The sequence below is a fragment of the Miniopterus schreibersii genome, assembly GCF_964146895.1.
Source record: "Miniopterus schreibersii genome assembly, chromosome: 8".
Lineage (NCBI taxonomy): Eukaryota > Metazoa > Chordata > Mammalia > Chiroptera > Miniopteridae > Miniopterus > Miniopterus schreibersii.
In genome coordinates, this window is record NC_138109.1 from 48,170,457 (window position 1) to 48,187,312 (window position 16,856).

Below are 16,856 nucleotides of genomic sequence, written 5' to 3' on the forward strand. Positions count from 1 at the left end.
ACCTGGCTTTCACTTCTAGGACCAGTGCTGCACAAATTTGTGAAGAGAGCAAAATTCCTGTTTGGCAGCCACTGACCTTTCTCATACTTAGCTGATACTGTTATTTCCCCAGCCATGCTGTCCTTAATGCTGGCTGTTGACTGTCCAGAACTCAGCAGGTCCAGAGAAATCACCATTAGACTTTTTGTGATCTTCATTTTTTTTCTTTTTCTTTTCCTCCTCAGTCACGGGTTCAGATTTTCTGGAAGCACTTGTTTATTTGCTGATCTGTCCTCCTCCTTTGAACAGTAATATCTGTAAAGACAGGAGCTGCATCATCATTATATCTCTAGTGCCCACCATGGTACCTGAAAGTAGTTGTTTAGTCAACATTTGTTATCTAAATTAGTGAATGAATGGATGAATGTGTTGCACTGCAAACCTTGCAGGTAATTGGATACCACTACCATTAATAATAATAATAATAATAATAATAATGTACTTATTTAGAAGTATTATTATAGAAATCTTTATAGTTTCCAGAGTTGTGGGTGTGTAAGTGTGTGTGTGAGTGTGTATGAAGCTAGCGTGTTATTCATTCATTTATTCAATAAATATTTGTTGAATACTTACTATTCTACTATGTGGCAGGGCTGTTCTGGGTATTGGACTATATTATTGTTGACCATTACACAATGAAAATGCAACTTTTGTTTTCTACAATCCCTTTAAATTGTTTCTGGAAGATTCTTTTTCTCCGCTCCTGGATGAAAATTTTAATAAGCTCTATAATTCCTCTGCTCACTCATGGGTAAAACAGCCCTAGAATGCCTCGAAGTCACAAACACAGCCAGTAACTATGATTTCCAGTTCTGTGGAATAATCAAAACTCTGAACTTGAGTTAGCATTAAACCTTCATTTCCTCAGAGGATGTGAGCAGGGTCATGTAGCTGTCCTCCACTTCCAGATTTGTCCTCCTTTCTTATCAGGGCTCCATTATCATCTCTGCCAAGGCCCTTAATAGGGCTCTGCTATGGCCATATCTCTCTAAATCTCTACAATTCTATGAAGTTTTTCAAATAGAATATCTGTCAAAATGTCTTGTTGTCTTACCATAACCTTGACTTAATCTTGGTAGCAGGATTTCTGAACACATTCTTGGTGTCATTTTCCTAATACATTTTTTTATCCATTTTGAGTGCTAAATGATGTATTGACCACATCCTGTGCTTTTTAGAATCCACAGCACCTTAAATATTTAGCAATATAATTTCTGACATTCCACTTAAGGGAATTCTGTTTTTAGGTAAAGTTGTTTTTCTTTCTTGGAGGAAATGTTGGTCTTATCAAGTTATTTAAGCCTTTTGAATTAAGTTTTCTAATCCATTTGTTAATTTACAAACATTTAAGTTATATATTTGAATGATATATATATATATGATATATATTATTATCAATTGATATAATTCAAATATATATATCAATAAAATAACACACATACACATATATTATAGCGTTCTCCAGAAGAAAAATATATATGTGTGTGTGTGTGTGTGTGTGTGTGTGTGTGTGTGTATAAATTGGTTCACATGATCATGGATGCTTTAGGGAAGATATTTTATTGTGGTTGGAAGGCATGCTATGGCTACCTTTGTAATATCAAACAATGGAGTGAAAAAGAAGAGAAAGTAATGCTAAGTACTATAATAATCAATCTCTAAATTTTGCTAGTTAATAAAAAAGTTATTTTTCATATCACAGTCTGAAAAAATCAGGAGGCTTTCCTAAGTAATCACCTTCAAGTTGTAATATCCAGTTATACATCCCTTCCATATGTTTAAATTTAGATTTTAAAACCATTATATATGTCACTTACTTTGAGAAGGAAGGAGATATAAAGTAAACTCCAAAAATATATATTTAATTGATTACTGGCTCCTGTAAATTAGGAGCTCGTGCCCTTGGACACAGCATTTTTCTCCACTGTTGATCTTCAGTAGAAACCAGTGGGAAAGACTGCAAGTTGAAATAGCAAATTAAACTTTCAAAAGATTATGTTATTTTGGAGTCTTCCTTCACAGAGAACTTTGAAAATATGGACTTGTTAGGCTGGTATACCATTGGAAACCCTTCAGTTGGGTTTTAGAGTCAAGTAACCATTGTCCTCATCAAGCTGGGTAACCTAGACAAATTAATTAGCTATTCTGGGCCTTTGTTTCCTAATTTGAAACTTAAGATGTTGGCCCCAATGATTTTTCTAAGATCACTTCCCAAAAACTGCAGTGACTTTAGTTGGACAATCTTTTTAGATTTGGTTTAAACATGAGTTCTACTTGGAAGTAAGGGAAGGAAATGATTAGATGTGAAATGTTTGTTCTGTCCATATGAAACAATCCGCCTGACTGTACATCCACTGAGCACCAACCATGGTTTATATGAACAATGTCAAGGTCACAGGTCTCCCTTATTGAGTACTAGCTGCTTGTTAGTCATAATGTGCCAGAGACTGAGCTGAAAAGGCTGAGGCAGAAGGCAGCTCTGGAACTCTGTCACCATCAACAAGAGACACGGGGGACCAGAACCAGGCATTCTGGCTTCTGGCTTGATTTCAGTTCTGGATTAGACATCCTCATTTTAATCTTCATTCATTGTTTCAATTTGTTAGTATTGTTGTATTTCTGAGGTCCCGACAGAATGCATAGTTGTTCAAATAAATTCCCAGAACTGGTAGCGGATCCATCCTGGACAGACCCCTGCTATGCCATACACACAGACACCATTCCCAAGGGAGCACACAGGCTGCCCCTGAGCCTCCCACCCACTGCTGCTTGGCGAAAGCCTCAAGAGAGCCACCATCTCCAGAGGTTTCTTTCCTGTGGAGCGAGAGGTGTAATTAAATTGTGTCCCAGCAGTGAAGGTTCCTTAATGATGATGAGCCAAAACTAATTGTATTGATTTGTTTATTACTGGCTTAGGAGGCTCATCAAACAAATGGACTGAGACTATTTCCATATTCTTATCTGTCGGGTAAATGAGAAACAAATGACCCCTCCATATGCCTGCATCCTGAAGTCGCTGCCCTCTAAGGCTGACTGCTCTGCGGCTTCGGATGGGAGCTTTCCCCGGTGCTGGGGCCATTCTGCCATCTGTCTTCAGGTGGGTGAAGAAACGGAAAAGTTTGGTATTTAATTAACTTACGGGGATTTGTTTTTAATGATTACAAGTTGGAACCTTGCCAAAAGTGCCAGATGTATCTACTTTCTTCAGGAGACCTGGGCATGAGTATTAAGAATCCTAATTTAGGATTCTCTGAAGAGTGGGGAGTTATAATATCTGGAATGGCTGGAAATGAGGAGAATTCAAAGTACTAACCAAACCACATGAACTTAAAGAAAGGGCCTCTTCAGTTCCTGGTGGGGAGGAAGGCTTAACTGTAGGCCACCTTGGGGCTTGCGGGGAAGGGGAGCGAGTCTGTTGCACTTACACCTGTTGGATCTTCTTTGACTTGGGGAGTGGAGCCCACTGCCCAGTCTGTTGTTCCACAAATTAAGAGAAAAGAAGAGGGCCCTAGCTCGTGTGGCTCAGTGGTTGAGTGTCGACCCATATATCAAAAGTCTTTGGTTTGATTCCCAATCTGGGCACATGCCCGGGTTGCGGGCTCGATCGCCGGTCAGTGACATGTAGGAGGCAGCGAATTGATGCTCCGCTCTCACATTGATGTTTCTCTCTCTCTCTCCCTCTCCCTTCTTCTCTCTCTAAAATCAATAAAAACATCTTTTTTTTTTTTTTAAAGAGAGAAAGGAAAAGGGTTATAGGGGTTTTGAAGAGAAGCACAGTAAAATCCAGGGCTGGAAAATTGGGCCCAGGTGAAAAAGAATAAAATAAATGGTTTTATTTAGCTTTAAAATCATGATGCCTAACCATGGATGGAAGGTTGATCTGTGACTCTTCACTTTCACTGAGGCGAGGCAGCAAAACTAACCCTGGTCCTTAGAAAAGCTTTAGGGAGATTTAGAAGGAAAACAAACATTTATTGAGTTCAAGTTCACCCCTAGCTACTCTAAGTGCCTTCCATGTATTGTCTCTAATTCTCTCACCTGCCCCAGCAGGTAGGTGTTCATGTTCCATTTTAGAGAGGAGGTAGCTAGGGCTCAGATAGATTAGGTAATCGCCTAAAGGTGCCCAGCTAGTGTTGGTAGATTCAAAGCCATTTGCAACAAAGCCATAATCTTAGGAAGTAAAAACAGATTTCTCTTTCTCTCCTCTTTATGTTTCCAATAGAAGTCAAGGGAGTTCCACTGAGCACATCCACATGGGCAATACTAAGGAGAATGATACTTTCTGCCGCTCTCTCAGTGCCCTCCCTCGCCCTGAGGGAGGACCACATCTGAGAGAGGACAATGTAGAGAGCCTGAGTGTCTTTGACCATGTTGGTCAAGGGCAAGACCATAACTCAAACCTACCTAGGCCCCCTTAAGGCTGACCTTTCTCTGTCACCTATGCACCAGTTTGTCCTGCTTGGAGGGCTTTGCCCCCGTGATTTCACCCAGAAACAGGCCACACGGGAGCTGCTTCTAGCAGCCCAGCCAGGGCTCTGCCCTTTTGGTCTCTGCATGCCTGCTTGTACCTGTGGGCCAAGCACAGCATGTGGTCCGGACAGAAGATGGTAGGGAATCCTTCCACACTCCCCAGAACTTTTTATCATCAATAAAGTTGATGCTTTTTGTGTTTACCAATTAGCTCGTTCTTTCTATCCTCTGTTGGTTAGAGGCTCTAGGAGATAAAGGAAGAGTGAGTGAGTGATTTAGTTTTTTCCTAGCCACCATTCTCTACTACTGACAAGACACTTGGACGAACTTTCTGAATGTGAGGGTCATTAAGATGACCTGATAGGCTACAGTATCAGGGACTGTTTAGGGAGATCCTTGATCCATAAGAGAAAGAGGTTTTCGCAAAACCCCTCTTAGCCTTGCTTGAAGCCTATTTAGTTGATCCCACAAATTTGCAGGTTTTTTTTCTTTTTAATTTTTTTAAATCTTTAGTGTTGAAGGTATTACAGATGTCTCCCTTTTTCCCCTCCACCCGGCATCTGCCCCCCCCAGGTCTTCCCCATGCTATTGTCTGTGTCCATGGGTTATGCATTTATGTGTATAAATTCTTTGATTAATCTCTCCCCCCACCCCACCCCCACCTTCCTTCTGAGATCCTTCAGTCTGTTTCATGCTTCCATGTCTTTGGATCTGTTTTGTTCATCAGTTTATTTTGTTCATTATATTCCACATATGTTTGTTTGTTTTTCTAATTCAAAGTTTTATTTTAGAGAAATTCATCATCTAAAAGTGCTTCACATTTTACCTCCATTTGCAGATCTGAGCTACTTTGCCATTCATGTTGGCTGTGTAAGGTTAAGAGCCATTGATAAACTTTGCCTCATTCAATTCTCACAAAAGCAGAAAAAAACAGAGGGAGATAGGAGATAGTTTCCTCTCTGTAAAGAAAGAGATTTATTGAAGGTTAAGTGATTTGCCCAAGGTCACTTGCCTGCTAAGTGGCTAGGTTGAGACTCTGACTGCATTTCTGTTTTGATACATTAACCAGCTGGCCTTAAAAATATAACAACCCTTCACAACTGAAGACATAATAAGAGCAGTTGATAAATTTGATTTCCTAAGATATGTCTTCTACATAGCAATAGTAACTCATTAAACAACATAAAAAGATAAATAACAAATGGAGGAGTAATTTGTCCCCCTTGAGAGATAAAGGGTTAATTTCCTTAATATATAAGAAGTTCTTCTCATATCAATAAGAAATATATAAGCAACCAAAAACAAAGTAGACAAAGAAGATGCATAATTGGTCAATGACCATGAAAACATGATTAAAGAAATACCCCGGAGATATCATTTTTCACTAATTGGCAATAATTAAAAAGCTTGATGATGCGAAACATTGGTGAGGATATGGGGGAAACTCTTAGTGGGAGTGTAATTTGAAATAGCTTTTCTGGAGGGCAATTTGGCAATATTTATTATAACCTCTTAATAATGCTCATAATATCTGGTAGAGTGTGAAAGTAGAATCCCATTACCAGAAATAGAGTATAGATGGAGCCCAGAGGATGTGTTTGCTCTGTCCATTGGGTCTCTCAACAAACTACAGAGGCCAACTTGGGTGAAAGTCAGGGAGCCTCTGCTCTAATTCCCTTTCCTATGCCCTCTCTCACCTTCTCTCTCTGCAGTTCTCTCCCTTCCCAGCTGTTCTTTTATCTTCCTGGTCTCCCAGATTTCCAGCTTCCTGGGTGTCAGTTCTATTAGGTCCTCCCCCGGTGGGTCCTGTTGTGATCTGGGCTTTAAAGAAGGGTCAGGGGCCCTATGGACTTCAGAGTAAAACTATGTGAGATAATAAAAACATCTCCCCTGTTGATTTTGACCAAAACTTATAGTGTAACTCAAACGCAGTTTGCTAACGGGACCTCCCTCTCAGTGAGCAAGAGAGAAAATAAAGAAGGAATAAAAACTTTTATTCAACTATAATATAAAGTGACCCAGAAATTATACTTGAAGGAATTTATTCCATAGACATACTTGAAAGAGTGCTGAAGATACATTTGAGGAAATTAATTGCAACTCTGTTATTACAGAACATAAAATATAAAGGGTCATCAGTAGACAATCCACCAAATAAACCAGGATGCATCTCTATTGTGAAATACTAACTAGGAGGCCCTTAAGAATGGGGCAGATCTTCCACTAAGCTCTCCTAGAAAGTCGCCTAGAATATAAAGCAATCTCCTATTCTCCAATGTGAAGATTTTTTTTAAAAAAAGACTTTTGCCAACTTAAATGTACATGCTTTTAGAATTATAAACAAAATTTCCAAGTGTCTACATGAATTTATTAATCCAGTTACACATTCACATTTAAGATCACATGTAATATATTACTTTGGGACTATTTCCGCTTTTTGCATTTTTTGCATTAGTATTTTTTAAACATTTCATTGCATCTTTAACAGCAGCTTGATAAGCTGGAGCCCCTTTCTGAGTCATCTAGGCATATTTTTCAGCATGAGTCTGACTTATTTCCCTCTGTTACTTGAGATGTAGCATTTGTTGGCCCACGTAAGATGCTTTCACTAGAAATTTTATCCCAAACCACAAGTACCCAACATCAGGAAAATTCTTTTATTATCACTCACTGTGTAGAGCTATATGTAGGCTTTCACAACATAACTACCTGATTGCTTTTCTTTTAACCAGGACAAGGGTGAGAGGCCTTATTTTTGCCCAGCAGAGTCAGACCACAGCGATGCTGCTTGTTAAATGAGCGTTGAAAGGCTTCTTTATACAATCCCAAGCTGGAAACTTTGAATTCTTACCACCAGCAGGAAAGACTAATCTGTGGTATATTTCTTTACCACCTTTTAATCTAATCCAACAGGTAACCTCAATAAGCATCCGAAATGACTCTTGATTGAGGTCGTTTCAGGCTAATGCATCTTTCCCAAACAATCTTTTGTTCACAGGTAAGCAATGGGGAAAGCTTCCCACAGTTTGCAAGTTTCCCAAAGGTAATTATCCTTCTTTTCTGAAGACTAATTTTGGAAAATCACTTCACCTTTTCTCAGGCATTTACAGAATGTATATAGATGTGGAAAAATATCCAAGATATATTTTAAAGGGAAAGAACATGGTGCAGAATCGTATTTAAGGTAAACCCATTTGTACGAAATAAAAAGGCTATGCCAGTAAGCATTGTCTATAATTATATGTGACCACATATCCATCAACTTTTTCTAGAATGATTCAAAGTAATTACTCCTCGGATGGTGGGGGGAGGACTGCAGGAGGAGACAGACGCATCTTTTTCTTTTTCACGCTTGTCCCAGTGTTGGCAGGATGCATTAAGTGGAAATTAGTTTAAAATGCACTCCTTTCCTTTTCCTCTCTCCCTTTGCCTCCTCCTGCAAGCCATTTCTTATTTGGAGTTTTGCTTGCTATTACCCTGAGCCCAATTAAACCACTGACCTCCTGGTGGAAAAGGCCAGATCCTGTTCAACGGCTCTCTCACCTCTTTCCCATCCATTCTCTGCCGTCGGCACTCACCAAAGCACAGGTCATGCTCCGTCCATGATTTGTAAATCCCCAGATGTGTAGAGGATGCCTTCCATGGCAAGTGGTTCAGAAGGCAAAGTCTTTTCCCCAGGAGATTCTATTCCCAGTCACACAAAAGCAAACACCAGGAAAGAGTAAATCATTTTGTTAAGCTGCAACAGCAGGATAGGAGATCAGTTTGGAAAAAACTGGCTGAAGGAAGCAAATTTTAAAAGATAAGCAAAAGAAAAGAAAAAAATATGTTTGCCCTGGCTCAGTGGTTAGAGCATTGGCCTGTGACCTGAAGGGTTATGTGTTTGATTCCCGGTCATGGGCGAATTCCTGGGTTGCAGGCTATCTCGCCGCCCTCCTCAGGGCCTGCAGGAGGCAACCAATCCATGTGTCTCTCTCACATTGATGTTTCTTTCTCTCTCCCCCTCCCTTCCTCCCTTCCACTCTCTCTAAAGAAATCAATGGAAAAAACATCCTCTGGTGAGGATTAACAAAATAAATAAATAATAAAATAAAATAATAAAATGTAAAATAAATTAAAATAAAATAAAAAATAAAATAAAATATGCTTGATGAACAAGTTAAATGCAATTTTTCAAATTAATGAAACCAAAGATAGAGAAGCAGGATATGAAGGCAGCTAAACCAGTAAGCCTTGGACGAAAGAGAGAAGAACAAAGCTGCAGAAGCTCTGACGTGAATGCAAAGGGAAAGGGGAACCAGTGTTTCATGAGTACACACTGTGAAACAGGAGCTTTGTTTCTTCAGTTCGGTACAAGCATCCCTGGCTAAGAGTACCTAGACAATAGAATTTTTTTCTTCTTCTATAACAACCATTCTGGATATAAGCAGTCCCTGGGCTTGATTCAGCCAATCAGTAAAATCAGAGATCCTACTGAGTTCAGCATCTCTGCGATACTTTTGGCCTCCCATTGTTCCTACAACCTGAGACAATGGTGACAGTCTCAAGCATCACATCCTCCCAGAATCCACTTGGAAACCTTGATCCAAAGAGTGACTAAAGGCAGTGTTTCTTCGTTGGTGACTTTTTTATCAGGAAAAAATATCTTGCTCGGAAACCCCAGCAGTTTCGTCTCAAATCTATTGGCCATAGATGTGTCACATGCTTACCCTACTTCAGGGACTGCATTCACACTTTTGAGATCAAGGGCTCTCTTCCTGATACCAAAAGAAAAATCAGAGCTCTGTTAGCAAGTAAAGAAGGGTGATGGTCTTTGGGAAGGTGAGCACCAATGTCTGCCACATTATATAATCCTCTCAAATAACCTTTTGAGATAAGTATTATTACTATAATTTTATTAGTTTGCTAGGGCCTCCATAAAATGCACCACAAAGTGGGTGGCTTAAGCAACAGAAATTGGTCATGTCACAGGTCTGGAAGCTAGAAGTTCAGGATCAGAGTTTGGGCAGGGTTGATTCCTTTCTGAAGACTGAGGGAAGTATCTGTTCCAAGCTTTTCTCCTTGGCTTGTAAGTGGCTGTCTTTTCTCAAGTCTCTTCGCATTGTTCTTCTGCGATGCATGCCTCTGTCCAAATTACACCTTTTCATAAGGACATTTGTTATATTGGATTAGAGCCCACTCTAACCACCTCATTCTAACTCAAATCACCTTTGTAAAGGCCTTCTCTCTAAATAAGGTCACAACATATGAATTTTAGGAGGGCCCAATTCAATCTACAACAGCATTGAACAGAAGTTTAGATAACTGGCCCAGGACTGTATCTCCAAATCTAATTCTGTTATGTGACAAACTGGTGTTCTTTCCACCAAAACACAAGAAACCAAAACAATATACGAAAAATAGAGTGGGTGAACAATATCATAATATTTTTAATGTTTATGATAGAATTAGGAATATTACATGGATATGTGAAAAGATACACATTTTCATCTAAAACATTTGAATCAGTATCACAGTGTAGATATAGTTTAAACTGTTGTTGTAGGTCGGATAACGTGAAACAGAACCTAAAAGTTAAGTATGTGTCAAGCTTCATATACTAAAATAGATGAAGGCGGCAAAAGGATTCAAAGAAGTGAGGCAGAAGGAATAACTGGCCCACCAAACACTCTCAGCAAGCAGAATTTGCCAAAGGGAAAGCCATCCAGTGGTGCCTTAGTTACATCTGCAAAGACCCTTGTTCCATATAAGGTCACATTCTGAGTTTTGAGGCTGACATATTTTTGGAGGGCCACAGTTCAACCTTCTAAAGTGTTGAATAAATATCTGGGGAAACACATGAATGAATATTTGAACTGGATTCAGTATTTAGTGTAAAGAATTAGGCGTTCATATTCTAGTAATCTGTATTTAATAATAAACAGAAATATAAGTGCAGATCAAACATACAAATAGCATAGGAAACCCAAGAATGGATGCTTAAAGAACATTTAGATGCTTGTGTTAGGGGGTAAGACCATGGTATTTGTGGCCTTCACTGTATGAAGTCTTGCATTTAGAAGAACCTAAGGAACTTGTGATCTAGCGGCATAATAGATCATATTCAGTAAAATTTTACTATTGCCTGAGTTATATTATTTGTGACTTGAGCTTCTCTAAGCTATTAAGTAGTACTATCTATTAGTATTGATATTTTAAAAAGATAGACTGTAGAAAGACATTCTGACATATGGAAGCATTGATTTGGGCTACACCCATTGTCATTTCTTTTTCTAACATACTTCAGGTGTGCCCTAGTTCAGTGATAGGGAGCTCAGAAGCTGCTAGCCCTTCTCTCCCATCTTGTAATTTCACATATGAAACTAACCGTGGCCAATGAGGAGGTGGCTGTCATAAGCCTACTAAACACAATGCATTTCTCTATCAAGTAATGTGGCTACAGTCCCCCTCCCCCCCCCCCCCCCCCAGTATTTAGGAGAAGTGTTATTATTTTTAGTAGTGATGTGCTTATTAGCATATTTAGGCAAGAAATGGGCAGCCAAAGCTATTATTGAAAAACTTGGAAATCAGGGTAATATGTCAGATAACATTTGGACATGTAATCAAACTAGGGCTTGTTCTACATCATCAAGGATTGATACCACAGGGAGTGGTTGTTCTTCACCTTAGAAGTAGATCCAGGTACAACCTAGACTGGGGCACAAATCGGCAACACTCAGTCAGCCTAACTGGAGAATTTTATTTCCAAAGAGGCAAGGACTTCAATACATTTAGATGTAGAATCACCTCTCTACATCCCTGGAGAGGCAGAGCTAGTCCCTCTGGCTGCACGTTGCTTGAAGTGCAGTGTTACATATTAAAAGCACTGAAAATAGAGCTCAGAGTGGAAGGCCTTAGGCTGTACTATCATGAATCTTTCACCTTTGCTAATCTTAACAATCAGAAATCATTTTTAAAAGGATTTATGAGGCAGCATGTGCATGGAGGAAGAGGTACCGCTTAATTTCAGTGCCCGGCAGTGTTGATTTGACCATTTGCACTTGTCAATAGCCACTAAGGGCAACCTTCTTATTTAACCACGGAGGAAAACATGAAATATGTTCAGCTCCTAACTCGAGACATAATCATTATTTAATAATACGTTTATAAAAGATGGGTTTTATTTGACTCATCACATGCTAATAAACTCCAGAGTGTCGCTGAGGCCCTTGGAAATGGTGCCTGTGAGTTCAGAATGGTCCTCTGCTTGCGTTAGGTAGTACCCTCCACCCTGCTGAATCTCGGGGCTCGTGCAAATCTTTATTGGCCGGTTTATACCCAAGGGGAGAGAGCACCCACTTCTACTACCACTGAATTATGATAGAGGTTCAATAGTGGCAGAGTGACATTGCATTGTGATGGAATAAAAAAAGAATCTCGCCCTGCCGGAGGTAGCTCAGCAGTTGAGCATCGACCTGGGATCCAGGCGATCGGGGTTCGATTCCCGGTCAGGGCACATGCCCAGGTTGTGGGCTCGATCAATGACTCTCTCATCATTGATGTTTCTATCTCTCTCTCTCCCTCTCCTTTCCTCTCTCTGAAGTCAATAAAGATATATTAAAAAAAAAGACTCTTGTCCCAGGAAGGAAGGATTCTGGGCCCATCCCAGGCAAAATTGTAAGTTAAGTGAAAGATCTCTTATACTAAAATGGTCCTTTTCCCTCTTTCAGTGACCTGTGTAAACAGATTGTCATTTCCCTGAGGCTTTCCATGGCTGTGTGCGTCTTCCCTGTGAGGTTCCCAACATAGCAAAACCCTCCTAGACTGTGTCACATGACCCAGGCTTTCCAAACTCATTTTCTAAAAGTATAATTGAGCACCTGTTGTGTTTGACTCTGTATTGTGGGACATCTGTGGGAGTTTATCAATATGCTTTCCTTTCCAAAGCACATGTAGAGTCCAAGGAGGACTTTGGCATCTTATTCCAGAGGGACTGATAATGCGAGTTTCAGTTCCAAAGAAGGTGGCTTAGGGAGTGGAAAGAGAAGACTGGAGACAGTTTGGCTAAGGAGGCCTAGACCAGACTGTGTTGAAGGCAATCAGCTGTCACCTCTCTGTAGAGTGCAGGCTCTAGAGAAATGACTAGAAGTAAATATATAAGAATGTTGATGTAGTGGAGTGGAGCCTTGGAGCATGTGTGGAAGGGAATAGAAGTAAATATTTAAGGTGAACACCTCTTTGAAAATAATGAAAAATGACATGTGGTTGATTTCTGGCAAGAGTTTTCAGAAAGTTGCCACCAAGCAGGATTAAGCCAATGCCCCTGCTATTCATTATTTCACAAACAAAACAAGACATAAAAATCTGGCCAGTCCAGCATTGCCTCTCTCAGAGTTTCTGCTGGTTTTTCATCTTGTCAGTCTTAAGTAAAGAGGAGGTAAGGCTGGAGGAGGTATTTGGATTAGACAGTGAGTGACACAGCTCAAGAAATAACTCGGTGAGAAATATTCATTTGTTCCACTTCTTTTTTAAAAAAAACAACATTTTTAAATAATATATATCTTTATTGATTTCAGAGAAAGGAAAGGAGAGGAAGAGAGAGAGAGACAGAAACATCAGTGATGAGAGAGTCATTGATCGAGCCCGCAACCCGGGCATGTGCCCTGACCTGGAATCGAACCCCGATCGCCTGGATCCCAGGTCAACTCTCAACTGCTGAGCCACGCCTGGCCGGGCGCATTTGTTCCACTTCTTAAAAATAGGTTTATTAAGATCTAATTCACATGCCATATAATTCACTCATTTAAAGTGTACAACTTAATGGCATCCAGTACATCTGGAGTTGCACAGTTGTCACTGCAATCAATGTTAGCCCATTTTCATCACCATAAAATGACACCCACATCCCTTAGCTGTCACCTTTCAGACTGCCAGGCCCTGCTAGCCCTAGGAAACCAGGAATCCATTCTCTGTCTCTATGGATTTGCCTGTTTTGGGTATTCCACATAAACAAAGTCAGACAATATGTGATTCTTTTACTTAGCATAATATTTTCAAGGTTCATCATGTTATACCAAGTATCATTATTTTATTCTTTTATGTGGCTGAATAATATTTCATTGCATGAATATATCACATTTTACTTATCCATGCATCAGATGATAAACCTTTCGGTTGTGGCTATCATGAATAATATTGCTATAACCAGTCATATACAAGTTTCTGTTTTCATTTCTCTTGGATATATACCTAGGAGTGAAGTTCCTGGGTCATAGGCTAGGAGTGGAGTTGCTGGGTCATAGGCTAACTCTATGTAGACTTTTGAGCAAGTGCTAAACTGTTTTTCAAGACAGGTGCATCAGTTTACATTCTAGCTGCACTGTATGGGGGTTCCAATTCCTCCACAGTCTCACCAATACTTGTTATGATCTCTCTTTTTTATTATTGCCATCATCACAGTGGGTGTGAGTAGTATCTCACTGTAGTTTTGACTTGGATTTTCCTGATGGCTAATGATGCTGAGCATCTTTTCACATGCTTATTGACTCCTTTCACGTCTTCATCTTGACTAGTAAATTTAATGAGCTCTGGCCCAGCACAGTGGAGATGCAATGGCAGAAAAATCTCAACACTCTAAAGTCTGTGGACAAAACAACCCCTAGAGTCTCTGCAGAGAGACTTAAGATGTCTGCATCAGGTTTGATGTTTGTCACCTGGGCCCCAGTACTATTGAAGTGTGACATCCAGAAGTCTGCACTGGAGCACATGTTGCTGAGAAACACATCTAGAATTGGCTCTAGAAAAGGCAGTGAGGGAGGGAAGAGGGCTTCTCAGCAGGCACCAGCCAGGGACTGATCTGGATTCTAGGTGAACATCAGGCAGTACATGCCCCATAGTCCCCTTTCATTTGCTCTGTTTTATGTTCTAAAATTTTACAGATTGTGGATCAAAGTGTCACTTTTACATTAATGAAAATTTGAAAATGTTCAGGTGCTATCTGAAACAATGAGCATATTTCTCATTTAAGAACCAGTAAAAAAGATGCTTATTTTTTGTTTTTTGTCATATAAAAATATACCAAAATTGCCAGAATAAACCAGATGGTGAACATAGGATATCAGCTTAAAAATGACAATATACATTTAGAATAAATATCTTCCCAAATAAGGCAGAATTTTGTAGGTCTGAGATGTTTTTGGTGTAAGAGTCTAAGAATTGAACAGCTTGTCCTTCTTAAGCTTATCAAGAATAGGAATGAAATCACTTATTCAGGAAAGACAAACAGAGTTATTCTTTAGTTGTTGGTATAGATTTTGTTTATATGAAATTATTGAATGCTGGTGGTCTAAGGAAATATCTTCTATCACTCAATGTAATCTAAGGGGGAAAAAAACAGGCAGAAAAAAGTGAATAAAAAATGAAAGATAAAAGGGATGAGTATAGTTGCTGTCCAATCTGTATTCAAAAAATGGTTCCAAAAATATTGGCAGGAATTCAGAGAATTGGCTTGGATCAAATTGACTTTCATATTAAGAATAGATGGACATTTATAGTGTTGGAGTTGTTTGGGCTGATGCTATAACAACATCTCAGAATCATAAAAAGAATGAGAAGCTATGCTTACTCTGACACATTAAAATCTAAGAGCAGTTTTGTACATATTGGGACCACATCAAAGAGAACAAATAAACTGGAAATTATTTGTACTAATGAGATGAGTTAGGGAATGTATTAGTTTCCCAGTGCTGCTATTACAAATTACCACAGACTTAGTGGCTTAAAACAACACAAATATGTTTTCTTACAATTCTGAAGTTAGAAGTCAAAAATGGGTTAGCAGGGCTGCCTTCCTTCTGGAAGCTCTAAGGGAAAATCTGTGTCCCTGCCTCTTCCAGCAAAGAATGCACTGCGGTCCAGGCCCCTTTTTTCAACTCTCTTCCCTGCTTCCTTGCCCCACTCTCCTGTCTCCCTTTTTCTTTTATAACAATCTTTATTTATTACATTGAGCCTGAATAATCAAGGATAATCTCTCCATCTCAAGGTCTTTAATTTAATTACAATGGCAAAATTTCCTTTGCCAAGTCAGGTCACATATTCACAGGTTTAAGGAATTAGGATGTGGACATCTTTATGGGGCTATTAGTCGATCTTCAACAGGGAAGAAGGCATTCTCAAACCTGTGAATATCGGCCTGAAGGCGCTGGAGGTGTGTTTGTTTTGTGAGAGCTAAGCCTCTCCAGGGCACAGTTAAAACTTGGTGGGCTGTCCTGAATTGTCATCTGCTGACAATAAAATCAGAGGCTTAAATGGCATAGATGTTCCGTGTTAGAATAGGAGTTCACAGCATAAGTATATAGGACATGATTTAACTCACAGCATACGAGGAGCTCTGGACAGAAATTTTAGAGTAAATGTTCATATTGAATTTGATATATTGACATTTGGAGGCATGTTTTTGAGCTAAAAATAGTATGTATAAGATATTATAGGCTTTGGTTCCTACCTTTCTCCCAAAATACTTTGAGGACCTTATGCAAGGGAGTATACTGGTTGCTGGCAAGGTCATACAAACGAGACCCAGACCCTGCAGTCTAGCAGCCTGCAGCCAGAGAGAGCACAGAGAATATCAGAAAGTATTAGGATGGGAAGGAGAGAGTGAGCCATGGGACCAGAGGGAAGGGATGCTAGAGGAAGGATGGTCCCAGAAGTGGGAGCAGGAAGTGTCAAGGAGCAGAAGGAAGACAGTGAATCCAAGAATAGCAATACCAAGCAGTTACGTGGTGTTTACTATCTGCCATCCACTGGTCTAAGGTATTTGTCTACATGAACTAATCGAATCCTCACAACTCACATGTTGTAAATTGACATCCTAGGCAATATCTCAAACACCTCTCTACTTCCCCTACCTACTGTCCCCACTCTAGTTCAGGACATTGAAATTTTTGCCAGTGTTTCCAATTGGCATCCCTACTCTCTTCTCTTATCACACCAAAGCAAATCTAGCGGTGCACTTAAAATCCTTCAAATCCTGCCCAGAATAAAACATAACTTACTTTACTCTCCTTTCAAAGCCCTTGAGAGTCCGACCTCAGAGCGCCTCTTTGATTTCACCTCCACCCTCTCTTGCCCCCCTCGCTCTTACTATTTACAATCCAGAAAGAGCGAATGCCTGTGCAGCTTCGCGCCCTTGGACCTGCCCTCCAGACCTGCCCTCCCCACCTCCTTCCCCCGGCGGCTCCTGCCGTTGAGTCTCACCTTAAATGCCTGCTCAGAGTTTCTTCGCCTTCATCCCGCCTGTGTGCGGTGCCCCCCTTCCCTCCTGCGGCGCCCTGAGCCCCGCACAGCGTTTGTGCCTCTGTCCTCCCCAG

At 40.1% G+C, this 16,856-nt stretch overlaps 1 protein-coding gene across 6 annotated transcripts in view; it reads left to right on the forward strand.

Moving 5' to 3' along the window:
• The window catches only part of ST6GALNAC3 (ST6 N-acetylgalactosaminide alpha-2,6-sialyltransferase 3), a 457,852-nt gene that overhangs the window by 338,901 nt on the left and 102,095 nt on the right, over positions 1 to 16,856 (forward strand). The window lies entirely within an intron of this gene.